This window comes from Suricata suricatta, chromosome 7 (genome assembly GCF_006229205.1).
Source record: "Suricata suricatta isolate VVHF042 chromosome 7, meerkat_22Aug2017_6uvM2_HiC, whole genome shotgun sequence".
In the NCBI taxonomy this organism is placed as follows: domain Eukaryota; kingdom Metazoa; phylum Chordata; class Mammalia; order Carnivora; family Herpestidae; genus Suricata; species Suricata suricatta.
Window position 1 is genome coordinate 12,225,484 of NC_043706.1, and position 27,630 is coordinate 12,253,113.

Here is a 27,630-nt window from a genome sequence, read left to right on the forward strand (position 1 = left end):
TCCTCCAGAAGTCTGGTGTACGGTTTTGGTTGGGGGCGGGGGTTGGGGAGGGGTTGCTCTTTTTTTTTTTTTTTTTTTTAAATTCCCAGGGCCTTGGCTGTTACAATTCATCTTTCTGCTCTTGGAGTGCGGACTATTGATTGGCTGAGCCTGCTGCTGACGTCATAGAAAGGCAGCCAATCCTCGCAGGCCTCTGCCTGTCTCTCGGCCGCAAACAGCTGAAGTAGTAACAAACAGGAACGCCCGGGTAGAGCCTGGCTGCAGCCTGCTGTCGGCTTTCTAGAGCAAAGCCAGGAGGAGCACGGGGACTCAAGGCTGAATGACAGATCAGGGGCCTCCTGGGGCCTGTACGTTGGCCCCCACGTGGAGCGTTGGCCAAGTCTCCCTTCCATCCAGGTTCATTCTTCTCTGAGTCTCTGGCTTTGGAAACCAACATAGAAGGTTCTGGGGCGTGGGAAAGGAAGAAACCAGGGGGAAGGGAACAGAACTGTTGGCGATTGCCTTACCTCCACCACTTGCGGTGATGACTCTGGATAATCCTTTCCTTCCCCTGCCCTCAGGGCTGCCTACCAAAAAAGGAAGCCAGCTTTGACTCTAAGGGATTTATCAGTACTCACAAATATGCTTAAAAATGACATTTTTATTTTCCAAAGCAGCTGCCCCGAATTCAGAATAGGTAAGTTACAAGCACTTACCATCTGATAAGATTCTTCTTAAGGTGAAGTACTTGTTTATATACATATGAAGAGAAGAGGGTCTGGCTTACCAACTTTTCCCTCAGGATACTTACAGCATAGTAATTTATTTGTGTTGAATTAGCTTGGGCTGTTGCGACAAAGGAAGAAAGAAAGAGAAATTTTACTTTAACTCTTATATTTGACCTTAAAACGGAATATTCAGTATTCATCTGAAAAGTCCGTTTAAAATTATATACAGTTGACCTTTGAACCAAAACGGGGTGGGGGGTAGGGGCACTGCCCCTATGAAGTTGAAAATCCTCCTGTAACGTTTGATTCTGTAAAAACTTAGCTCATAGCCTACTGTTCACGAGAAGCCTTACCCATAACATAAACACTGAATTAACATGTATTCTGTATGGTATATGTATTATATTCTGTGTTCTTACAATAAGCTAAGCTAGAGAAAAGACAATGTAATTAAGACAATCTTAAGGAAGACAACATACATTTAAGCACTGTTCCATAGAGGTGTCTGGATGGCTCAGTTGGCTGTGTCTGACTCGGTTCTGGCTCAGGTGGTAATCTCACAGTCATGGTATTGAGCCCCGCATTGAGCTTCACGCTGAGCGTGGGGCCTGCTTGATTCTCTCCCTCTCTCCCTCTCTGCTCCTCTGCCACTTGCACTTTCTAAAAAATATATTTAAGTACTGTACAATAAAAAAAATTCACTTACACATGGACCTGCCCAGATCAAGCCTGTGTTGCTCAAGGGTCAGCTGTACATACGACACTTCTAACCTGCTGCTCAGAGCACTTCTCTCCCTGTGTATTTGGGGGTTTTAAAGGCGTAGAGACATTCCCCCCCATGATTCTCTGCTCTGAAGTCCTCTCAGTTGCCAAGGGCTCCTGGGAAACCCACTACCTTCACTTTCATCCGGGCATTCTGGTCTTTTTCGGACCTTGGTTTCTGGACTCCGATCGATTGAGGGCTGGAGAAACTTTCCTGAAGGAAAGACCTAGCAAAATGTTAAATATGGAATTGTCACCCCGAAATGCTAAGCATGATTCTTTGCATAAATTCACAGTTGGTAACAGGCTGGTAAATGTTGGCAAAAATGCGTCTAAGGGTTTTTAAACAGGAAAAGATGAGCAACTTTTGTACCTATCCTGAAGTGTGTCCTGAATCTCTTCCGTGCATCATAGGCTCACTGTTGCTGGTACTGTCCCTTCCCCAACTTGTACCCCAGGCAAACTGCATGGGTGGCAGGAGAACGGGGGTGGGGGGGAGGGGGGAGGGGAGGGGGAAGCATCAGAATTACAGCATGAGTTGGACACACAACCGTTACTGATGATGCTCACTATATGGGCCAGGCCCGGGGCTGAGAATGTCCTCTTGGATGCAGGTGTAGAGCTGACTAGAGTAGAGCAAGATAGAGCCAAGTGCTGAGAAAGAGAGAAGGGCCCACAAAGGAAGACAGAGTCAGGAGGCCACGTGCCTGTTAGTGTCTGAACCCAGGGAAGAGGTGGAGACCAGGCTCTGCAGGCAGTTTTGCCATGGGGTGGGGGTGGGGGGTGGAGGTGGGTGGACAAGTCCATTGTGGTTGAGTGGACACGCCCATGTTTTTTTCCCCCAAAAGAGTTGGAAGTGTTTTCTGTTTTCATTTTACGGACCAAGTAAAATGTCACAGGCTTTGAAACATTCTCTCACATCGTTAGCTAATATTCATTATTAAATACCGGACGCACGCGGTGCTATGTGACGTGTCACACAAGAGCAGGGCAGCCCTGAAGGAATATGGAGGTGCAGACAAAGGCAAGAAAGTGTCTTCACGCTCTTGATTATAGTGCCACATCTTCCTCCTCTTTCCCACCCTTGAAGTTTTGTAGATGTTTCTATTTAGAACAACTTAACTTTCCCTAGATCAGCCACAAGAATACTGAGTGCAAAGAGGGAAGGAAGAAGAGTAAAGAGGGGGTCAGACCAGCCATAAGATGCTTGAGCATTTCATGTGATGTAATCCATCCTTTGCCTGATGAAGAGGCCACTTGCCTGCTGCTAAAAATTCCTGACCACCTACTTTCCCTCTGTCATGAAGTTTTTCAAGTTTTGGAGTTAAGACCATGAACCAGAAGTTCACAAATGGTCCCTCTGGTGTTCAGGTGGTCTGGCCTATGTGGTGACTTCTTTTCTTCTTCTTCCTCTCTGTCATCCAGATCGCCTTCTTTTTAAAGAACCACATTGAATTCAGTGGTTGTAAAAGGAAATACGGTAAGACAGACCTAGAAGAAAAAAAGATGTCATGAGTAGCTATAGTAGAGATGGTAGTGATTGGACAAGAGCAGGGCAGGAACATTCCATCCATTCTAGGGGCAGGGACACACCATGATGAGGAAGGAGAGAATTCTAATTTAATATCAGGGGTGAATATTTCTGAAGCCTTCCAAAGGTATCAGCAAACAAACCTAAAGTGTGTTTGGGGACACACTTGATTAGATTTTGCTTTATCATCTTCCCTACAAGGAAGATCATTAGTAGGCAGATAATAGAGTGTTGTCAGCTTTTCCGCAGGGAATACAAGTATAGCATCTCCTGATACCGAGCTCCCAGGAAGACGCACAAGGGAAAGTAGGAAGCTGTATCCAATGCACAGCAATAAGGAAAACATAGTGTTACAAGGTCGCATTCACAAAGAGAAGGAAGTATCAAAGGTACAAATATCAATTAATACTTAGCAGGGGTTTCATCTTTGCTGGTGACAGAACTGTGGTTTAGCAAGGAATTCTTTTTAGCTCCACGATTGTCGGTGGGGAGAACTGGCCCATGTGTTGGAAATCTCTAGACTGCATCGTCGTCGTGGGAAGGGTGTTCATTTCATCAAGGAGATGGCGAAAAATAAGCTCAAGCCGGTCACCGGGTGTCGGAGCTGCGGGAAAGTGATTTTCTTCTTTCGATTCTGCACTGGGGTCGGCTGGCCCCCTGCATTAATGTGAAATTAGCAACACACTACTCACATGGAACTTAGCATCTAAAAAAAGCTCACATTGTGCTTTAAGTCTTTTATTACAAAATAATAGAAGTCATGAGGTTAAAGTTTGTTCCTGCGGTTTTCTCTGAAATATCCGTTCAGTTTGACATGGGGGAATGGATGGATCCCACATGGGGGATGCCATGTGGGTCTTTCTCAATTAAAGATGGGGTTGAAGAGCTAGTCAATCTCAATCTCTCAATCTCTCACCCCACCCGAGTCACATATATATGATTTCCTGCTTGCACGCCCTCCAGAAAAAATTTTTAAAAATAAGAAATACCTTTTATGTTCACATTCATTGTCATTATCATTATTTGCTGTGTCTCAACGGTATGACTCATTCCAACTGAAAGCCCCCAGGAGAATAGAGGAGAAAGGCTAAGAAGCAAATTCCATTCAATAAATTAGTATTGAGCTCTTACTATGTTTGGCACTAGGCGCCTAGAGTTCTTGCAGGGTAGGCGATCCAGTGAGTGGGCTATGGCAGGCGGAGGTACAAATAACTATAAATCAGGGCAGAGTAGGGTGAGTGTCTTACCAAAGTTGGTAAAGTTGTTCCTTCCTTCTCCTTTTTGTTGCCTCCCCCTCTTTCTCCTTTGGGGAGGGAGGCAGAAAACCCCTACTTCCCTTCATCTGCTTAAACTCCGTAATTCATCCTATATTTTATTCTCCACTCTTCCTTTCGATGAAGGACCAGGACCTACTCTTCCCAAAAAAAATGACCCGTTGATGTAGTTTTCTTGCCAAAGACTTGCTTCCAGCTCCCCACTTGCCCCTTCTTCCAAGATAATTTCTGGTTTGGTACAGTTTTATTTTTAACTTGCTGCAATGACCATTTTGCAAGGCAGCGCCGGAAGATAAGGCCATTCCTAGGGTTGGAAGTTAAAAGACCCAGACGCTTACAGATTTTTCCAATACCTGTGTCTCATTTTACAGATAAGAAAACAGGCTTGGGCCTGCTCAGGGAGGGGTATTTAATGGGGTGAGAACCCTGCCAGGGCAGTGCTATTTTGCCCTGATGGTGAGGACATCATGATGAAGGTACAGAATTGGAGAACAAGGCATTCATTAGAGCAGGTGGAGTTATTAGGAATGCTGCAGGGTGGCCAAGGTGTTCAGTCTTCACTATGATGTGCATAGTAAAGGTAGCTTCTTTATTTGCTTGTAAGGGACCTCGTGAGCTACCTGTTGCATGGCACCGGCCAGTAGAAACAGCCTAGACTTTTTACCTAACAATATCTTGGTTTCTACCAGCTTAGTTTCCTTGAAGTTCAAACACTGCCGATTCAAAGTTCAGTTCCCCATTAATGTGGGCTGCTCAGACTCTAGAAGTAAACATTTGGTCATACGGAAGACCTAGCAGGTTCTGAGGCGGAGGAGTCCTTTGAACTGTTGCTGGAACTCTCCCAGAACATGGTAAAACTGGGCCGCTCTACACACTCCTGACCACAGAGGTGCACCTGTTCCAGCCTGGCCAGAGGGCAGTCTGCTGGTCCCTACCCCAAGAGCATGTGACCCTTGGCTGAAATCTTCAACCATAAAGGCCTCTTTCCCCCTCACCCCCATCCTAGGGCGTTGGGGCCTTTGCGACATCCAGATAATGGAGAGTACAAAGGACTAAATGACCAGGAAATGTTTCCTGGAGCAGAGTGTCAAGGTGACTGGGGTCTTCAGGAGAACTCCAGCCTTGGGCTCAGTGCCCTTTGGAAAACAGTACTAGCTTGAAGGCAGGCAGAAAGTGGGTAAGAGATGATCCCCAGGCAGCACTTCTGGTTCCATCCAAGTTCTTCCCCCATAGTCCTGGTGATTCAGTATCTATCTGTTGGGGTGAGATGCAACACAACTTTTTAGACTAATTTTTTTAACCTTTATTTATCTTTGAGAGAAAGAGACAGAGTGCAAGTGGGGGAAAGGAAAAGAGAGAGGGGAAGACACAGAACCTGAAGCAGGCTCCAGGCTCTGACCTGTCAAACTCACGGACTGTGAGATCACTACCTGAGCCAAAGTCGGTTGGGTAACTGACTAAGCCACCCACGTGCCTCTAGACTAATTATTTCTATTTTGAGATAATTGTAAATCCACATGAGGTGATAAGAAACAATACAGAGATCCCATGTACCCTTTTGCCAGTTCACTCCTATGGTGCCATTTTGCAAGACAATACTGTGCTGTCACAACCAGGATATTAACATTGATACAGTTGGGGCGCCTGGGTGGCTCAGTTGGTTGAGCATCTGACTTCGGCTCAGGTCATGATCTCATAGTTCATGGGTTCGAGCCCCACATCAGGCTCTGTGCTGACAGCTCAGAGCCTGGAGCCTGCTTCAGATTCTGTGTGTCCCTCTCTCTCTCTGCCCATCCCCTGCTCATGATCTGTCTCTGTCTGTCTTTCAAAAATAAATAAATGTTTAAAAAAATAACATTGATACAATCAAGACAAAGACTATTTATGTTGCTTCAAGGATTCCTCATCTTGACCTCTTCTAACCACACCAGCTTCTCTCTATCTCCAACCCCTCCTTGACCCTAGCAACCTAGTGTCCCTAATTGTTTCTCCATTTCTATAATCTTGCCAGTTTAGATATATTCTATAGACAGATTCATACAGTGTGTAACCTTTTGGGATTGACTCTTCTAACTCAGGATAATTCTCTGGACAGTCATGCAGATTGTTGCCTGCATCAGTAGGTCATTCTTATTATTGCTGAGTAGGGTTCCATGGTGTGGATGAACTGTGGTTTTGCTTAACCATTCACCCATCGAAGGACATCCAGGTTGCTTAATAGTTCGGGACTATTTCAAATAAGGCTGTTATAAACATTCATGGATGGGTTTTTGTGTGCATTTAAGTTTTCATGTCTCTGGGAGGAATGCTCTAGAGGGCAATATCTGTGTCCTATGGTAGTGGTATATTAATTGTGTAAAGCAACCATGAGCTGTTTCCTAGAATGGCTGTGTTATTTACGGTTAACAAGTGTACGAGTGATCCAATTTCTCCACGTCCTCAGCAGCAATTGGAAGCATCGCTGCTTTTTTATTCTGATAGAGGTGTAGTGATATCTTATAGCTTTAACTTGTATTTTCCTGATGGGTAACGGTGCTGAACATAGTTTCATATGCATGTTTGCCATTTGTATGTGCCTTTTGGTGAAGTGTCAATTCATGCCTTTTGCCCATTTTCTGATTGGATTGTTTGTTACTGTTGAGTTCTTAGAGTTATTTATATATTCCAGATTCTGGTCCTTTGTTGAATATGTGGTTTGCAAATATTGTCTCGTTATCTGTGTCATGTCTTTTCCTCTTCCTAACAGGGTCTTTGCAAAACAAAACTTTAAAATTTGATGAAGTCTACTTTATCCACTTTTTGTTTTGTGGATCATACTTTTGGTATCAAGTCTAAGAGTTCTTTGCCTAGCCCTAGATTTCAAAGACATTCTATTTTTTGCAGAAAGTATATAGGTTTATGTATTATTTCGTTTACATTTGTATTTCCATTTTGAGTTGATTATTGTATAAGTTTGAGGCTCTTTTTTTTTTTTAAGAGAGAGAGAGAAGGAGAGAGGAGCAGAGGGAGAGAGACTCGAGCAGGCTCCATGCTCAGTGTGGAGCCTGACGCAGGGCTTGATCCCATGACCCTGGGATCATGACCTGAGCCAAAACCAAGAGTCAGATGCTCAACCTACTGAGCCACCCAGGCGCCCCAAGACTCTTTTTTTTTCAGTCTACGAGTGTCCAAGTGCTCCAGCACTACTTGTTGGTAAAGGTACTGATGTTCTGACAGAGTCAGAATCTAAACTGTAAAGTACTTTGGAACTGATGACATTCAAGGACCTACAAAAGCAAGGCAACATCCGGATGTTCTCTGTGTCTGACCATGTCTGCACACAGCTTGTCTTTGTATACAAGGATGGTCAGGCAGGCGACCCTACGTAAATACTTGGGATCCCAAGACACAGAGGCCATCATGCATGTGATCGGAATGCAGGTTTTCACAAACTGAGGGGGTCCTGGCCTTGGTATGACCCCTGTGCCCACCAGAGTCCATCTACCCCATAAAAGGCAGAGGCTTCCTTGAGGAATCATGGAACCATTACCAAAGGACAGGAAAAAATGCAAGAGGCATCCCTCATGATCCAGACTGATCCAGAAACCACTCTACATTTAGATGGCCCAGACTGACTCCCTCCCCCTGATTCTCCCAGCTGACTTCACACTGTTTGTACACAAAACAATAAAGACATGTTGTGCCCTACCCTACTTCCTTCTTTCAGCTCTCTCTCCCTCCCCTTCCCCACAGCAGGCCCTGAAGCCACCTCCTGCAGTCCCCTGTCCTGCTATGTCCCCACCTACCTCACTCTCATCTGCTAGCTACTTCATGGAGAAAACAGAGCCAGCAGGAAGGACCGACTCTACACCTACCATTTTGCGGGTGTCTTACTACCTTCCCATGATAAAGAGGGAAGTCCCTCCTTTGAAAGGCAGTCCCAGCATCCGAGCTACGTAGTTCATCTTGGCCTTCGAGCTCTGTAACCTTTACTCATCAATCATCGCCTCTCCTCTGCTTCTTCCTCAACATCATCGCTCCTGAAAACCTGCCTTTGAGCATAAAACAAAATATCTCTTGCTTCCCTTCTCATTACCTCTCCACCTCTCTTGCCCACTTCAAAGCCAAGATTCTTGAATGTGCTTTCTATGCTGGCTGACTATACTTCCCGACAACCCATTTCCCTCCTTCAAGTGCAGTCTGGTCTCTGTCCTCACAGTGTTTAAACAGTTCTTGCCAACATCTCCAAAGGCATTTTATTACTGAAGCCAGCGGACACCTTTCAGTCTTATCTTGCTTGACATCTTTATCGTATTTGCACAATTGAACATCTCTTCAAAAAATTTTCCTTCTCTTGGCCTCTTTTGCTTTCCCTTAATGTTTCTGGCTACTCACTGGTCTCTAGTCATTTCCTCGCTGTTTCAGATCCACTTCTCTGCTCTCTTTACACACTAAGCCTGGACACCCATCCAGTCCTTGATGCCTCCTTCTCCTTATGCCCTACAAGGAATACATTCCCACATCCTTCATCCTACTTTTGTGGTGTGTGAGCCAGCCCTGGCCACCGCAACAAAATATCGGGTGGTTTAAACACAGAAATTTATTTTCTCACAATTCTGAAGACAAGAAGTCCAAAATTGGGCATGATCAGCTTCTGGTGAGGATTATCTCCCAGGCTTACAGACGGCTGCCTTCTTACTGTGCCCTCATCTGGTGGAGATACAGCAAGCCCTCTGGTATCTCTTCTTATATGGACACTGATCTCATCAGTGAGGGCCCCATGCTCCTGACCTCATCTAAACCTAGTTGCCTCCCAAGGCCCCACCTTCAAATACATTCCAAAGGAGCCTTAGGGCTTCAGTGCATTGTAGGGGGAAAGGGTACACAATTCAGTCAATAGCACGTTGCTCTGAAATTCTTCTGCCTTTCCCCTCTCTGCTGTCATTGTTTCTTATCTAGATTATTTCAGTAGTTCCTAGGCTGGGCTCTTTGCCTACGTTATCCCCTTCAAAACCATTCTCCATACTGGAGCTAGACTGGAGGTATTGAGTCAGATATCAGGTCTCACTAGTCCCTTGCAAAAGGTACTTTAGTAGTTTCTGATAGACTTCCTATAAAGTCTACACACCTTGATGGAGCCCAGAAACCCCTTCATGTTTGGACACAGGCTTATCCCTCTGGCTTGATGCCTCTCTCCCTTCCTCCTTGTCCTCAGCGATACCTCCATAGTACCGCACTTAGGGTTCTATTGGACACATCCTCCCCTTATTAAATCGTCCACATTTTCTTTTTCTTTTTTAATGTTTGTTTATTTTTGAGAGAGAGAGAGAGAGAGTACAAGTGGGGGAGGGGCAGATAGAGGGAGAGAGAGGAGACACAGAATCAGAAGCAGGTTCTGGGCTCTGTCAGCACAGAGCCCAGTGTGGGGTTCGAAGCTATGAACCTTGAGATCGTGAACTGAGCTGAAGTCAGAAGCTCAACCGACTGAGCCACCCAGCCACCCCAAATTGCCCACATTTTCAAGACTCAGCTTAGATGTCACCTCCTCTCTAGCATGACCCATAGGCCAGCTTAGGTGCTTTTCCTAAAGGTCTCCACAGTGGGTTTACCTCTATCTCCACACTTAGCCAACATCGTCAGAGGGTTTTTTACTGGTCTGTCTCCTTGACTTGGCTATAGGTTTTTCAAGGCCAGCGGTTCAACCTACCTACTCACTCGAGGCCAAGTTTATGGTGCAGTTCTGAGCACAAAAAGAGACTTCGTGTTTACTTATTACGTGAAGGCAATTTGGAGCAACTTCTTTAATGGATGAGAAGACTAACGAAGAGAATGTAAGTTCTCACTTAGACAAAGCCAGGCTGGCAAAGAAGGTCAGGAACAAAGGCTGTCGCCATCCATGAGTCAGCGATCAGCTTTCCCAGGGCTGGCATTGACACTCCTGGAAAAAGTGATTAGAATCAAATTCTTTCACTTCTTTGGGCCTTTGTCTGTAAAATGAAGAGGTTGCACTAAATCACCTCCTAAATTTTCTTCTAATGGCTAAGCTTTCATAATTGCTTACTTGGAGATCATAAATGTCTGGTTGGAATTTTTCAGAAATCACCAACTTAGGATCTTTCTTGCTCTACCAGAAAAGAATTTGGGGATAGCCCGGGTTTATAATGACCATGGGCAATCAGGGTTTCTCTTCACTGCCCATTCCTTGTTTCATTAATTCAACATTTATTGAGCACCTGATGTGCACTGAGCATATGACACTTTTCAGTTTAGACATTTCACAAGTGCTAATAAACAAGTGCAAAGGACACAGTTCTCTGTGAAGACAATTTCCTATATAATTTTCCACACTTCAGACAAATGCGGTGGCTTCATAGGGGAAAACTCTATGGAAGGCACTGAGAACTGCTCTGTTCACTTGCATTTGGGAATGGTTACATAACTACTACATTGAACAAGCATGACTCAGAGGATGTAATCAATCATAGAGCAAGACTTCAAATTTATTCCACAGAGTTAACACCGTCTCTGCTCTTAGATGATATTTAAAGCTACTTTTTATTCTCTGGTCACTTCCGGGTAATAAAATGTCCCTTGGTCAATCATTAACACGTCTAGATTCGGGTCACAGTAAAAATATCAATTTGCCTTTGCACTTCGGCTTCTCCCCTCCTCAGCTCAGCCTCCTACAAAAGGCTGCAATCCCGTTAGAACAGCAGCCCATGGCTTCGCTTTTCCCCAACCCTACCTCTTGCATCTTTCTAATGGGGGATTTCACACTTCTCCCGGGTTGGAGTAGTGGGAGGAAGATGGGGAGAGCAGAGCGGGAATGCTCTTACTTGTCTGGTAGTCTTGTGAAGATTTAGTATGAGAGTTCTCTGGTCTTGACGGGCTTTCAAAGTTGCCACTAGACTTGATTTTTCAAGACACTGCAGGATCGGATGTTTGTAACCCTGTTGACAGATTTAGCTGTCTTAATGTGGCTGATCACTTACTCTTCCCTCGGACTGCGGGAATCTGGCACCAACTCCAGCCTTTCTGTTCTTCTGGTCACCCTTCCAGATGACCCTCTTAGAAAGGACACAAGATAACCTCATGCCTGCCTTACCTCATGGGTGGTCCACGTCTTACCCGAGGGAATCACGCACACTCTCTTTGCTCCCAAAGCCTTGGAAAGGCAAGGGGAGGGGGGGACACCCAGCACACAGACTGCTCTGTCACAGCCAACCCTCTCCTTGCATCCCTACTACCCCTTTTTAATGTACTTTCTGATTTATGTAAGAAGCTGAGAAGTCATGTAGTCAGATTTTGACAACCTCCTTTGCAAATTTTGCGAATGAAGGTCTCCTACCTCCCTGAAAAACGTGGTATCAATGCCTTTGTGCTTTAGCTGACGCTTTCATTCTTTCACGCTTACGCCTGCCTTGCAATGTTGGAATGGCCAATTTCTAGTCATATCCTTGGTCTGCATTCTCTGGGTCACTGTGACAAGTAGCTTCTTCCTCCCCCCCAGTTGCTTTATCTAAAAGAAAGTTAATATGAGTTTTGGTGTAACATGATTTGCATAATCTGGAAACTGGGCATCACATGAGTTTCCTGGAGCCGGTATGACAAAATGCCACCAACAGGGCAGTGCAAGCAGCAATGTTTTTAAGCCACAGTCCCGGAGGCTAAAGTCTGAAATTAAAGTGTTAGCAAGGCCACATCCTTCCAAAGGCTCTGAGATAGAATGTGTTCTAAGTCTCTCTCTTAGCTTTTGGTGGTCGCTGGCAATCTTTGACCTGTGCTTACATGACTTCAATTTCTTCCTCTGTCTTCACATGAGGATTTCCCTATATGTCTGTGTCTTTACTTGGCCTTCTTTTTCCTTTTTTCAAAAGTGGGGGGAATCCTGAGTAGACTCCACAGTCAGCTCAGAGACTGACATGAGACTCAATCCTACAACCTTGTCTTTATGGTCTTAGCTGAAAAAAGGACTCGGATGCTCAACCTACTGGGCCACCCAGGTGTCCCCCTCTGCGTGGTCTTCTTATAAGGACATCAGTCATTGGGTTTAGGGTCCACCCTAACCCACTGTGACATCACTGTAACTTGATCACCTCTGCAAAGACCTTATTTCCAAATACGGTCATAATCATAGGTTCTGGGTGGACATGGATTTGGGGAGGGGAGGGTTGGCCTATCCAATCCAGAACCAGTACTATAATATTTTCTGTAGAAAGGTTCAGTATCGGTGCATATGTGATGTGGCATATTTCTCCCCCAGTGATTTTTTTTAATGGAGGGATTACATTAATTTTGGAAAGGCCTATGGAAATAGTACCTCTGGGTTTCACCACATACCAATAGTCACATTCATAGAGGAATATGACAAAGGAGGCATTCAAACAGCTTAATAAGCAGGGGTCTGTGTCGTATGGGAGAATCAGTGCAAGCTAATAATAGCTACCCTCAGGATGGGCGAACGGATGCTTTTTCCACGGCTGAATCGTGAGTGGTACGATGTAGTATTTGTTGATTTTGTCATGTGACTTGTGAAAACAAAAGCGACACAAAGAAGACAAATGACATTGTAATTTTGAGTTGTTTAACTATAACTACGCGTGCCGAAGTGGTAATGGCCCTCGTGGTGATATGTTGTTCTAGATGATGATCAATTTTGAAGCCTCTACAACATTTTAGATATTTTTCTTGAGAGTATCTCTCCCTCAGCCGGTAGCAGATTTCCCTTTTTCCAGAAGTTCAAGTGGCCAGTCAGAATCTCGTTTGAATAATGACATGACATAAGGCATGCAACTAAAAGCAAGTAAAGGAGAACCTTTTTCATAATATCCATCAAAATTGTTTTTTTTTTACACAAACTTCAAATAAAATTTCTTCATGGTTTGTCAACTAAAATCTATCCTGACAAGACATGGACGTTTAGAAAGGTGCTACAAGAGGCTAATGCTTATGTATATCCCATTTCCTATCCATTTATTTTTCCTAGTCTGAGTAACTTCTTCCCCAGACTTTTGATTTTGCTTGGCCAAGAATACCTTCTGGAAAATCATGTATTTCTCTGTCGTGGCTAATTTAATGAGATTGTGATGGAAATTCAGAAATTTGGTGTGACTTCATTACATTGCAGGTATTTCTTAGAAGGATTTTAGATCTTTTTTATTACTACTTTTACCTCTATTTTATGTGCAACTTCTTCTCTGAACATGGTGACTGCAAGCACCTGCTACCTTTGCCTGTGCATCCGGAGTCAGTGGACATTTATCCATTCTCTCTGTGCCAACGATTGATGCCAAATTTAAAGCTTCTTTTGGGTGATTGTTTTCCTTATGTCTTCTTGTGTTTCTGTCTTTATGGCAATTTGTATTGTATTTTCTTTTGTAAGACATTTGGATGCTTGTTAAAGCGTTGTGTACGTAAATAATGGAAACAACACCCACACCATTATTTAGCTCCTGTGGGTGCTGCCACACGTTTTTCTTCCTGTTTTCTTTCTTTCTTTTTTAAATCACCATAAGAATAGTTCTTTGGAATAAAGATGATGCAACAGTCTTAAAGAGATACTCTGCTGTCCGATACTAATGAACAGAGAATAATGTTTATTGAAAAATTGTCCTCTATAACTCATTACTAACATGATTGGTTTGAACTGCATGGCATTCTGATTCTGTGCTGGCTTAAAACATGGCGACATGTGTGACACACACTGTATAATGTTCCGCTGTAAATTGAGCATGGCAGGAGGTATAAAACTCTCAAGAGTGAAATGGTGATATGGCAACCAGAGAAATGATTTAGCTTCTATATGGGTTGGCCTGTTTCTATAAAATAAGCCAGGCATCAAAGAAGGCCTGGAGGAGGCATCGCGGGGCAGGAAAGGCTGTGACCACATGAGCACAGACCATGGGAAGGAGGAAGAAACCAAGATCCAGTGGGGCCCAGGGGCCAGAGCCTGTCTCCAGAGGCTGGGCCGCCCCAGGAGGCAGCGAGGCAGGCCAGTGAGCGGTGGTCAAAGGGCATGACTTGCTCAGATTGGGCCAGGCTATTTGGATGTCTGAGTGAGCCCTCTCTGCCAGCAGGACACAGTTCTGGAAGAAGTCCAGGTGACAATACTCTAAATCAGGCACCGTTCCAGGTGATCAGTCCAGTCACAGCAGGTCCCCCGCCAGCAACTGAGAAGAGAGTAAGAAATCACATCCCACTTCTGAAGAGAAGGGGTAGACAGTAAGGGGTTTTCTGAGCATCGGGATCTGAGCAGAAGAAGCAGGGGTCCAGGGCAAGCATCCAGCCGCTGCACAGAGCTAGCAGAGAAACTGAGGCCGACTGAGGTCACAAGGCTCTGGCCAAAATGATCAAAGAACTCTGAGACTCCCGAGTCTATACCAGGAACCAGATTTCCAGGTCTCTAGGCAACCAAACCGTTCCGTCTATTAATAGGTCTCAGGCTGATGACACGGATCAGGACTGGCTCTGACTGCTCGGGGGCAACTCAGTGCTTCTGGAACTGAGCATGCGTAAGAATTACCTGGGATCTTGTTAAAATGCAAATTCTGATTGAATAGGTATGATGGAGACCAATAGTCTGAATTTCTGACAAGAGTCTGAGCCATGCTGCCTGTTTGCTGAAGCAGCAAAACTGAGAGTCCTAACTTGTTGTTCTTCCCCTCCCTCCCGGCCACCGCTCCAACCCGTGGCACCTGCGGGAGCCATGCTTCCCTCCTCCCTCGCCCCCATCCTCAAGTCTGACCATCTTCTTTTCCTTTCTTTCCTTCCCCCCACTCCCATTCTCCCAACCCCTTTGTCAGTGCATTTCTTTTTAAAATTTTTAAATTATTTATTAATTTATTTTAATGTTTTTATTTTTAAGAGAGAGACACAGAGCATGAGCGGGGGAGGAGCGGAGAGAGAGGGAGACACAGAATCCCAAGCAGGCTCCAGGCTCTGAGCTGTCAGCACAGACCTGATGCGGGGCTTGAACGTATGAACCATGACATCACGACCTGAGCTGAAGTTCAACACTTAACCAAGGAGGCCACCCAGGCACCCTTGTCCGGTGCATTTCTTCTGCCAAGACCAACCATGGAAAAAGAGCTTTTGTTCAGATAATAGGAAGACCAGAATAAAAGCCAAAATCATTTTTCCCATTGTCAGCATACAACTAAATGCTTTTATGTTTGATAGACACAATAAATCCAGATTACTGTCTTTTTTCAGCCACTGTTTCCTATAGGGAGTAAAGAACATGTGACCTCTTCCCTTCCCTGCCCGCCCCCATATCTTCAGGCAGGGAAGAGGTATCTTCTAAGTGCTCCCTTCATAGGCACATATGCCAAAATTGGAATGATAGAGCGATCATCACGGCCCCTCCACAAAGATCACACACAAATTCCTGAAGAGTGTCGTATTTTAAAACAGACATTTAAAAGGACCCAAATTAAGGAGAACTGTATTGTGTTTGTGAAAGAAAGGAAGAGATGGAGTAAAACAATTTTAATTCTACTCCAAAGAATCCATAAAAACTGCAAATCCAAGAGAAATCCCAATTCAGTTTTAGTGCAACCTAATTCCAAAATGTCAATGAAAAAGCAAATGGCCAAGAATAGCTAACAAAGTTTTGGAGCTAAAGAATATAGTGTGAGAAAAAGAAAAAGAAATAAGAGTAGGGTGTGGGTAGGGGGTTTTAGTCTACAAGAACTTAAGACTTCATATGCAGTTCATTATTAAAATGGTGTAATGATAGTGTAGCTCTGTGTAGCATGATCGTTAGTGATTAAGATTTTATTTGTGCTCTTTTGATTTTTTGCACCAGACATGTACTAGTTTCATGATGAAAAAGAAGCCAAAAAAAAAAAAAAAAACACCCCACAAAAACACCTAATGCTTGGAAAAAAGGGAAGTATCTACTAAAAGGTTTTAAAAAATCAGAATGAACCTCACATATTTATTTTATATCTTTATTCCCTGAAAATAGTTCTGTATGTAGTCAGCACCTGATAGTTTTCACGTCCAGCAAGAAGGGGATCACTGGTTCCTGGCTTACACTGAAAGCTAATCATGTCCCGTGGGGCTGGGCATTCAAGGTCTCTCAGTGTTGCAGCCTACCAAACGATGGTATTAATACTTCCCAGCTCACCTTGGAGGATTTGTTGTTGGAACTGTGCAAGATAATATGGGAACGTGCTTAACGAAGTATTGAAACCCATACAAATGTATACTGCTGTCTGGTCAGTATTTGACATGGAGCATTCCAGATTTTGGAGTTTTGTACCGACATGTTAGTGTGGTTCAATTACTGAAGCCGTTTGTGCTCAACAGGTAAAGAGAGTGGTTGGGAACGCCTCCTTGGTATCACCTCCCCGTTCCCCGTGGCCCATCTCCATGCACACTGGGTCCCATGTATTCATGACTACGTTTGTTGAGTGCCAATCGGCACCAGGGCCCAGAGTCAGGACGGTGACAGAGACGCTGTCCTTGTGCTCACGGAGCTTACAGGTAAGCAGAGGATCTGTGGATAGGAAAAGAGCACATTTCAAAATAGGGTGACAAATGGTGTGACGTGGTAAGTCGTGGGTGCCCCGAGCTCCTGTGGGGCCACTACTGAGGTCCGATGGTCACAGAGTGGTTCTTAAACACTTAAGCAGTTTAAATGTGAGAGTTACAGTGATGAAAAGGGTGAGCGCAATGAAAGGGGCCCAGAGACAGGGAAGGGGGAGGGAAGCACGCTCCTGGCACAGGGTAGAACATTCTAGCTGCCCCTAGAAGGATGAGGAAAAGCAATGGTACTACCTTGGGGTAAAACAAAAACAAAACCACCCTAGATGATTTTGAAAATCTACTTTCTAGTGTTGCTCAGGCCAGGCTCAGCATGGGCTCAGCGTGACATGTTTCCTGCTAAGTTTTAGGATGACCTCCTCTGCCTTCAGCCTCCCGACCACTCCCCGTGCTGGCCTTTCCCCTCCACTGCCCGGCCTCGCCTTTTGAAAAGGTAGCACTCTGCAGAGGTGGAAAGAGGTTTTTCTCTTTTGAAGCAGAGCATTATTAACAGAGAAGGAAAAGTCTCCCATGAGCTATAGCAAAATCCTGCAGATTCGTTTATGAATCAATGTAGCTTAGGCTAAAGCAACCTAATTTCCCGAAAGCCACTCTGTGGCTTTAGGCTTCCAAAGGGGCATAAAGCTTGTATGATATTTACTCTTAGTTAAGATTAAATAGAAATGGCCAAAAAACCCCCTCAAAAACCCCTGAAGAGGAATTCTTCTGGGAGATCATATCATTAAAGAAAAAAAAATTAAATCACACCAAGCAATGTGGAAAAACACACATATATTACATCACTGCATTAAAGAAGGTTTGGCATTAGACACATCAACGTGTTAAACTATTAACTACCTCTGAGTAATTGGGTTTTGTGACTTTTATACCTTTTTTATTGTGAAATACAACCCACGTTGGAGAAAGTGCATGATATGTAAAAGTTTAATTTGATAAATTCTTGTAAAGTGAACACACACAGGACAGCTACTCAGGGTAAGAAATTGAAAGTGGCCAGGAAGCCCTGCATCCATCTCTGTCCAATGTCAACCCACCTTCTCCCCAAGAGGTCACTGTTGCCTTTAGGTTTATGATAATTTCTTTTTTTTTTTTTGTCTTTTCTTTAGTTTTACCACCTAAGTATATATCACTATATACTATAAATACTGCAAAGTAAACTATATATTTTACTGGTTTTTTTTCTGAACTTTAAATACATGGGAGAATATAATTTTTTTTTTTTTTTTGCCTTTGGCTTCTGTCTCTTAACATTAAGTTTCTCAATTTTATCCAAGCTGCTGACGGCACTGTGGTTCATCTATTTTCAGGGCTGTTTGATATTCCAAAGTTGGATATATACACTTTATTTGGTCACTCTACTGTTGATGGACAGTTTGGCTTGATTCGGTTTGGGGCTATTATGAATCGGAGTTACTACCTGGTTGGTACTCACGTGCACATATTACTATTGGGTATACACCTGAGGGTGGGAAATCTGGGTCACCAGACATGCTTATCATTAACTTTTGAAGATAATGCCGAACAGTTAACCAAGAATAGCCGTAGCAATCACATTTTCTTTGTGAGGAAAGGAAGAGATCCCCCTGCCTTGCCATCAACTTTTATGCAAGTTTCTCCTCTAGCTCATTGGAATTTTCTATTTCTTCTCTAATAAATACCTATATGTGTTTAATTAGGCAAAATGGTTGAATTAGGCAAATGCTACTCTAATATTTCTCAAAATTATCCTTCCCAATGAAGGTGTTATTTTTAAAGTCTTAAACTGACGTAAATCAGTCAGAGGAAAAGCACACAGATCACAACTATAGGGCTTAACGTATTGTCACACAGTGTCTGTCTCCACCAGTCAGGTCAAGAGACAGAACTTTCTGGCAGTCAGGAAGCCATCTGCATGCCTCCTTGTGATCACAGTCCTTCCCCTCCTCATCAAAGGTAAACCATCATACTTAGCTCTAACATGATAGATGAGTTTTGTGTGTTTAAAAAAATTGTTTTGTTTTAATTTTATTTTTGAGAGACAGAGTGAGAATGGGGGAGGGGCAGAGAGAGAGAAAGAGAGATTGAGGAAGACACAGAATCTGAAGCAGGTTCAAGGCTCTGAGCTGTCAGCACAGAGCCTGATGTGGGGCTCGAAAGCACAGAGTGTGATATCGTGACCTGAGCTAAAGTTGGACGCTTAACCAACTGAGCCAGGCAGATGCCCCTGAGTTCTGTGTGGTTTTGACCATTGTAGGAACGGAACAATCCAGTATATGTTATTTTGTGTCTAGCCTCTTTCCCCTCCCCCCATTACTGTGAAATTCATTCATGCTGTTACGTGTAAGAGTGACTTTGTTCATTTTTTTTCCTTTCTCACCATAAGGAAGAGATACTGACGTAAAAGAGCTGATCTGTTCAACACTTTTTCAACTTGTGGAATGTACTGGCCAATGCAATGCCTGGATTAGAATGCTCTGTGGCCATTTGTATTTTTTGTTGTTTCCACAAAAATAATAAGCTTTGGGGTTAGAAAGATTATAGAGAGAGTGAGTGTGATCCCTGTGAGTGCCCTCTGACCTCTGTAATAATGACTCTGCTCGGAATTGTCTCTCTGTCATAACGGATGTGTTCTCTCTTCCTTCTTGTCCCCCTAAAATGCAAAACTGTTTCACATCCCCAGGCTGCACCCTTTTACGTAAAATAGAGCTGCCACATGATTTTACTGGAAAGTTGATTTATTTCGGAGGATCATGACAGTCCAAGGATGAACTGGCATGTGGCCATAGGGAGAGCCCTTGACCTAGAAGCAGGGACAACTTCGAAGCTGTGTTGGTAAATAACGGAACACGGCACTTTTAGCCTGAATCATAGCCTCAAAACTTTCAAAACTGTCCTCCAAAAGGAAAGGTAAAATCAATAGTTTATATATTTTTACTCTTTCAAATAAGCAATGCTAAACCCTTCTACAAAACAATTGCTTAAATCTAGCCTCCACGGCCGTGTTCTTCCTTTCTTTTTTCCCTTTCTTTCTTTCTTTCTTTCTTTCTTCCATTCTTTTCCCTTCCTTTCTTCCTCTTCCCTTCTTTTCTTTTTTCTTTTCCCTTTCTTTCTTTCTTTCTGAGCAAAGTGTCAGCTGAGCTTGAACTCTTAAAATGGGAAATTGATATGAATTTATGTTTTCAAAGTAGCCAGACAGGTTCTCTGACAGTAACTCTCTGAAATGCTGCATGTGGATGCATAGTAAATGTAATTTTTCTTTTTTTTTTCCTTTAGACCTTGAGATGTAATTATTACAGCTTCAAATGTCCCTAGTGATATTAATTAGATAATCAAATTTGGATCACAGGAATGAACACCCTAACGTGTGCCTTCATTACTGCTCTCAAAATAATTCACTGAAGATAATTCTGCCATGCCCCACCCACAAATCTGTCATTAGACCACGGACATAGTCAGCCAATTTTGCAAGAATGCTCAACATGGTCAAGTTGATTCTCAAAACAAAGAATGTCATGTTTGAACACAACAGGTAAAAAATTTTTCCACTGCAAAAATAGAACAAAACACTGTTGAACTCATGTGCGAAAAATGACACATCAAGAATGCCGAATTTAGGAGACCTTATTGCCAGCCCAGATATTGAAGAGCTTACTGAATAACTTTCTAAAAGAACAGGAGAGAATTTTGTTTCTTCAGTAGTTGACTGAGAATCATTTTTATTAGTGAACTACGTAGGTACCTATTGGGAAAAATACCTATGAAGGTATAAGTCATTTTAAATAAGAATATGGTTAATCTTGTAGAAACTTAAACTATTTGAAATCAAGATTTCATCAAATTGAACAGTGCTAACATGCCTTTTTTATTCAAATGTTTATTTGATTTTGAGAGAGAGAGAGAGAGAGAGAGACAGAGTGTGAGCAGAGGAGGGGCATAAAGAAGAGAGAGACACAGAATCCAAAGCAGGCTTCAGGTTCTGAGCTGTCAGCACAGAGCCTGATGCGGGGCTCGAACTCATGAACTGTGAGATCATGACCTGAGATGAAGTCAGATGCTAAACCACCTGAGTCACCCAGGCGCCCCTAACATGCTTTTTTATCCTTGCTTTTTCTAAGGAGATAAAAATCCCCTTTTTTACCCTTGCCCCCTCCCCCACTTCCCACCGCTGTCTCTAGTTGAGGCTAGGAGAGAAATTCTTAGACCAGGAAGGCCCTGGGTAGAAAGTTATTGTTCTCCTTTTGCCAATGCTTTTTAATCCTTATCAACCAGTCTTCTCTGCTATTTCATAAAAAGAGGATCCCAGCTGTGCCAAATCGTGTGATAGCAATATAATCTCAACACAATCCACGGGGGTTGAGGACAGAAATTAACAAGTATATTTCAGCTTGAAACCTTACCCAGAAGGAATATCAACTAGTTTTCCAAATATAAATAGATCAGGATTCCATCATCTTGCTTTATAAGAACCCAAGAGTGAGGATTACCATGAGAAAGGTCTTCTAGAATTGGATTTTGCTTGTCACAGAAGCGTCCACCTTCAGTGGGCGTTCAAGTAGAACAATCATTGAACCAAGAAATAGATGTCTCCGGTCCCAGTACTGCATTTGCCACTAACTAGTTGTATACTCTTTGCCAATTTCCTGCAATTCTTTGGCCCAGATTCCCGTCTATAAAATGAAAAAATTGAACTAGATTCTGTAAGTATCCTTCCAACTCTAATAATATGGTATTGTATAAGTTATATTTCTAGACTGTGATTAAGTAATAGAACACTCTTTCCACATTATCCTACATCCAGTTGGACTCATCAACACTTTTTCTTTCTTGTGGATGCCCTGAGAGACGGTGCTGGGATTGGAAACCTCATTCAGTCTTGGTGCCCACGCTCAGGTCCTTCTCAGATGCAGAGTCAACTGGATGTGTTAAGTGTCTTATCTCCTTACATTCCTCTAGAGCAATCCATTCTTCAGGCATTGGAATTCCCATGATGTTCCATGGGCACCTTATAATGTCAAAGTGAAAAAAAGTCTGAGAAAGGCTAGGTGTGGACCTCTGGGCTGCCATATAGGTTTGTGCGGCTCTCTGGAGGACTTGGAACCCATAAATAAGTGGATCGCACTCCTTTTAACCTTTAAGAGTTATCGTAGGGCCAATGTCAACCTTGAAGCATCATAACTAGAGCTCGGAGGGCGACCTGGAGTAGCAAGTTTTAAAGCATCAGCCCTGAGACCTGACATGTGAGAGGATTTTCCCGCACTCGGAACAGCAGCGGATGCCACAGTACGGAGCTGCAAACGGGGAGCAAATCCACTCAATCCCTACTCGGAGCCCTTCCTGTTTTGTCAGCCAGCATGGTTTCCTAAATCTCAAATTACAGCAGAACTGTTCTGCAATTCCATGCCTAGCTATTTCGGGAGCCTAACACAGCAGGACAAATGTGCACAAGTCCACACAGTATGACAGAAGAATTAAAAATGTATTTACCATCTGTTGGTAGTTTCCTTGCGGGGCTTTTTTCTTTTCCTCTACTGCAGCCACAAATAGGGTCTTCTTACTTCCTTCCATGCTCAGAGAGCAGAGTTGTCTCTTCACTTGTTTGGAGAGGCAAGGCTTTTTTTTCCCCCTTTCTTTTCGTCTTTCAAATTCCCCCTGAGTGTTGCACTCTGGTATTATTTCAGGTTCTAGGAGATTTTCCTTCACCTGGAAAGTGGAATGAGTCTGGGAAGAGGTCATAGTGATTTACACACACACACACACACACACACACACACACACACACACTTATAAACAGGTTACTTTCAGATGTGACACTTGAATTTTGGGCACAGTGGACCCTAGGAAGCTGGAAACTAGAACAAGTAAAGTCAAACACGGGCTAACTGAAAGGAAGCTAAGTCCTTAAATTAAGCTTGGGAAGTCATGTGGTCCTTTACAATCTTTGAATCCTGTCCACGATGGGATATGCTGAATGGGAGCCAACATTTCTAATAGGGAAGGGTTTTAGGAATCTGCCCGTGGACTTCATTGAGAGCCATTTGCAGCAGTGTGGTAGCATAGGTAAAATTCCTAAGCTGGAGCCTCATTTTATTACTTGGGAGACTGGCTAGCTTTGATCTGAAGTCATTTGGTTAATGTAGGAATGCTCCATTATCAATAAAAATCACTAGCTTTAATTTCTGAGATACACATATTATTTGCTCAAAAATAAAATCTAATAAATAGGGATTGAGGAGCACCTCGGTGACTCAGTAGGTTAAGTCTCTGACTCTTGGTTTTGGCTCAGATCATGATTTCATGGGTCATCGGTTGGAGCCCCACATCGGGCTCTGCACTGACAGTTCTCTCTCTGCCTCTCTCTCTCTCTCTCTCTCTCTCTCTCTCTCTCTCTCTCTCTCTCTCTCTCAGAATAAGTAAATAAACTAAAAAATACAGGTTGGTATTAAAAGTGTTGTTTTAGCCAAAATATTGCAATGATGTGTTACTGGCCTGTTTCACTCAGGGAATAACTTGTTAAGAATTCTCAGGCTGCATAGGTGGGAAACTTCACCTTGAAACTGGTGCTAGGTGATCTTGGACCTTGGGCAGGTCCTTTAAACTCCAAGCCTCAGTTTAATCACCTAAGAAATGGGGATCATGATATTTACCTTGTGGGATTAGATGAGAAGAAATTTACTAAGCTCCTATCATGTTTCCTGGCATAGAATGAGAGTTTGAAAAAGGGCCGTTTTTATTATTATTAGAAACCATCACTGTCCTACTATTTTTCTCAAAACTTGCTGTCAGGGTCATATGTTCTCATCACTTCTGCTTTTGAATTTTGTTTTGTATAAGTTCTTATGAAGCTGACCCTGATTGTGAAATTCAGCTCACTCTGACTCAGCTTTATTAGTTATATCAGATATAATTAAGTCAAAGATCGAGTAAATGGAATTATGTATCATAACTTGGCATTTATTTTGGATTAGCTTCTCATAAGATATTTGCTATATTGGGCTTTATACAGCTTTGTACATAGTAGAGTGGGAGACACAGAATCTGAAGCAGGCTCCAAGCTCTGAGCTGTCAGCACAGAGCCCAGTGTGGGGCTCAAACCCATGGACTGTGAGATCATGACCTGAACTGAAGTCAGACGCTTAACCAACTGAGCCACCCAGGCGGCCCCAGTTGATGCATCTTTAATGGACTTCTATCACGTGCCAAGGACTGGGCAGGTGGGGTTTATAAGTGAATAAGATAGACAAAAATCCCTGATCTCCTGACGTGAACAAAAATAAAAAAAATTTTTTAAAGGAAATGACACAGACTATTTTAAAGTAATGCATTTATGGGTTAATAGAGGAGGGGAAAGTGGGTCAGGAATGTCAGAGGGTATAGTTTTAAGTAAGGTGGTCACATTAGGCTTCTCTGGACGCTTATGTTTTTCTTTAAATGCTCTACTGACTGAGCCAGCAGGTTCCCCTGTTTTTCTTTAAGAGAAAAACACTGAAGAAGGTGAAGGAGTAAGCCATGCGGATAGTCAAGGAAAAGCATCTCAAGCAGGGGGACCAGCAAGCTGACAGGCCCGAGGCAAGAGAGTTCCTGGCTTGTTTGAGGACTAGCAAAGACGACAGTGAGGAGAGAACCCTGGGAGCAAGGAGAGAGGGGTAGGATATGGGATCTGAAAGATGGAGGGTGCGCTGATTGTGTGGGGCATCTTGGGCCATGGGAGGACTTCGACTCCAAGGGGAGTAGAGCCATTGGAGGCTTCTGGGCAGCCTTGTGGCATCACATGACGCAATCAGCTATGGTGCAGGCTGGTAATGGCAGAGAGACAATTTAGTGTAATAATTCTAATGAAGGATGATGGTGTTTCGCCTAAAGGGTAGTTGAGTGGTGAGAGATGGTCAGATTCTGGATATATGTTGAAGGTAGAGCCAATTGGATGTGGGGGGGCAGATTAGATGTGGGGTATGAAAGAAACAGGAGAGTCAAGATGCTTTTTGACCTCAATAGTTGGAAGGATGGAGTTAACCATTTACTGAAGGGTGTGTGCAAGAACTAGAGTACACACCTCGTGGTGACTCTGACAATAGATACCTCCGGATTCCGGGCTCGTGCATGAGGCCTCTTATCTGCTGGGGAAAACTGCTTGAAATAATGAGATTTTGATTGTTCTTTGAAAAGATGAAAATCAGAAAGACTGAGGTTTTCATAAGCACTTTTATAACACTTCAATGAGCAGTTTAAAAAAAAGCAACAGTGTTTTGGTTGTATTTACATAAAACCAATGAATTAATTATTTAATTAATGCAAACTAACAATTTAGTGTTTTAGACATCTCCTCACCCTACTCCACACACAGAAATACTACGTCTTCTTTTTATTTTGAGAGAGTGAAAGAGAGCATGGGAGGGGCAGAGAAAGAAAGAGAGAGAGAGAGAATCCCAAGCAAGCTCCACACTGTCAGCACAGAGCCTGATGGAGGCACCTTCCTAGGAACGGTGAGATCATGACCCAAGTTGCGATCAAGAGTCGGAAGCTTAATCAACTGAAATAACACTTCTGTAGAGGGAAGCTGTTGGAACATTCTGGAACCTGGCAGAGGGAGCTAAGGAAGCCTGTGGAAGACTTCTGAGCTGAAGCCCAGTGCAGAGCACACTGTGCTCCCTCAGAGTCCCGTGGACCTCCGTGCCTGGGGCCAATGGCCAGCCTTCTCTGGGACGATGGGCAGGTGGTTCTGGAACTCTCCTATCCCATTGGACCCTTTCCTTATTGGTACAGTCATGAGTAAAAGACCAACCATACATCCAGAACAGATTACCTATGTGTATCTACAGGGGAAAGAGAGAAGACCACAGAGGTAAATAAAGAGAAACAAGAAGAACACAACAGACCTGGAATCATGGATCTCAGAAAGGAGGTGTCTTCGTTTCTTGTGGGTGCCGTAGCAGATGACTACAAACTGGGTGGCTTGAAACAAGAGAAATCGATTCTTTCATAGGTCTGGAAGCGTGATGTCCAAAATCAAGATGTCTGCAGTGCCGTGCTCCCCCTGGCGCTCTAGGGAAGAGTCTCTTCTAGCTTCTGGTGCTTGCTGGCAAGTTTTGCCTTTCCTCGGCTTATGGCGGCCTAACACCAGTCTCCACCTCTGTCTTTGCGTGGCCTTCTTCTCTGCCTCTACTCTGTGTCTCTGTGTTTCTTCTGTTCTCATAAGGACGGCAGTTCTACTGAATATAGGGATCACCCTCACCCACCAAGACCTCATTTAAACCAATTACATCTGCAAAGACCCCATTTGCAAATAAAGCCACACTTTCAGATACTGGGACAAGGACTTTAAAACATTTTTGAGGGGGATACAATCCGACCTGCAACAGAAGGCAATGGAGCTCAGGAAAAGAACTGACCCGCCGGGGGTGGGGGGGAGTCACATTAGTGGAGGAATAAACAAAAGAAAAACAGTTGTGTGCTGAAAATTATAAGCAGAGGTCAGATGGGTTTGGGAGTAACAGGAAGTGTCCTGATAAGAGATGCTCTCACTTAGGATACTCTTTCCATCTGTGCATATGGCCTTGGTGGGTTTTTTTTTCTGTCAGAGTTTTAAAAAAATATTGTATAAATAAAAAGAATAAGAAAATAGCACTTCTCTGACTCACACATTGGGCAGAACACAGACTCTTGCGATAATCAGGAAAGACTTCACAGAAGTGTTGATGCTTGGGCAGGATCTCAGAGCATGAGGATAAATCACCATGCAAAGAAGCGGTGCAGGGGAGACAGAGGGCTTCCCATGCAGACGGAAAGTACATGCAAAAGCACACTGTCATTTCAGTGTTCCACTTTACCTCCGTAGGCAGGGTGGAAAGCCTTTAAAGGCAAGGCTGATAGTGTCTCCTTAATCTTCATGACTCAGAAACAGTATTTAAAAATGAAGGGAGAAAATGTTTCTGGTTTGAATAAATGCACAAATAATCGCCCGGTGACCTGGAGGAGTGTATAGAGGGCAGAGTTAATGATTGGACACATTTGCCCAAACACAAGTTTGGAAACCCTCAGCCAGATCTGGAGAAATCAAAGGGCTGAATGTGGTATAAATTCCTCTGCCCTGATTGCATAAGGAGATCTGCCAACATTTTTTCTCTGATATATTCCTTTCTGCAGAAAGGGCTGAACCAGGTTCTTAACAACCTGATCGTGAACTGAGATAGGCAATTCTGAATCACCACCATGATCTAGGAAATCTAACTCCTCACTGATCTTCCCAGATAACCACCCAAGCTCCCTGCTCCTGACATCTGCATCAGGATCTGGCTGGGATTCTGTCACAGAGCGACTCCCCTTTTTTGGCATAAGAATGTACAGGATGCCAGGGAAGTTCACACTGGGTCACCTAAGTCTCTTTAAATGCATGATGATTCATTGCTGGGGGTGGGGGAGAGAGGACAGTGAGGGGGAAGGAAGTGCTGAGCGGGGAGGCGGAGCGCCGTAATTATGAAATCGACTGCAGAAAAAGCTAGCTCTGGGAGTGACGGGGTCACGTGTTCTTACTATGGTTATGGAGGCTACAACTTTTAAACCAGGGGCTGGGGGAAGGGCCCAGAAACAGATCGTGTCACCTGACTGGCTCTGGCGGGGGGCGGGGGGGAGCTTCAGATGCCAGGCATGTTGATTAGAACTAGGATTGTTGTATTAATTTCTCTTTCTCTCTGACAGAGGAGAGAAGCTCTCGGATGACAGTACAGTTAGCAGAATTAAAACCCGGCTGCAGTGGGATGAGGGAACAATTTGTCTTCTTCTACTTGATTTACTCGCACTCCGGCTGACAGGGTCTACCATTCTGTGCATTCATTTCTACTTAAAAAGGGATTGT

General features: G+C 43.7%; 1 long non-coding RNA gene and 1 other non-coding gene across 6 annotated transcripts; both read left to right on the plus strand.

Annotated features, from left to right (window-relative positions):
- The first annotated feature begins 77 nt into the window (after positions 1 to 77).
- LOC115296872 lies at positions 78 to 27,630 on the plus strand. 5 transcript variants are annotated; one of them, XR_003911110.1, is made up of 4 exons: positions 78 to 676; positions 18,649 to 18,734; positions 20,055 to 20,310; positions 27,474 to 27,630. It is a non-coding gene; the product is annotated as an uncharacterized LOC115296872 (long non-coding RNA). The 5 variants fall into 5 exon arrangements; XR_003911109.1 differs by lacking the exon at positions 27,474 to 27,630 and adding an exon at positions 21,580 to 22,269; XR_003911108.1 differs by lacking the exon at positions 27,474 to 27,630 and adding an exon at positions 9,933 to 10,084 and having other exon boundaries at positions 20,055 to 20,682.
- Positions 15,556 to 15,659, plus strand: LOC115297301. Its single transcript, XR_003911394.1, has one exon. It is a non-coding gene; the product is annotated as a U6 spliceosomal RNA (small nuclear RNA).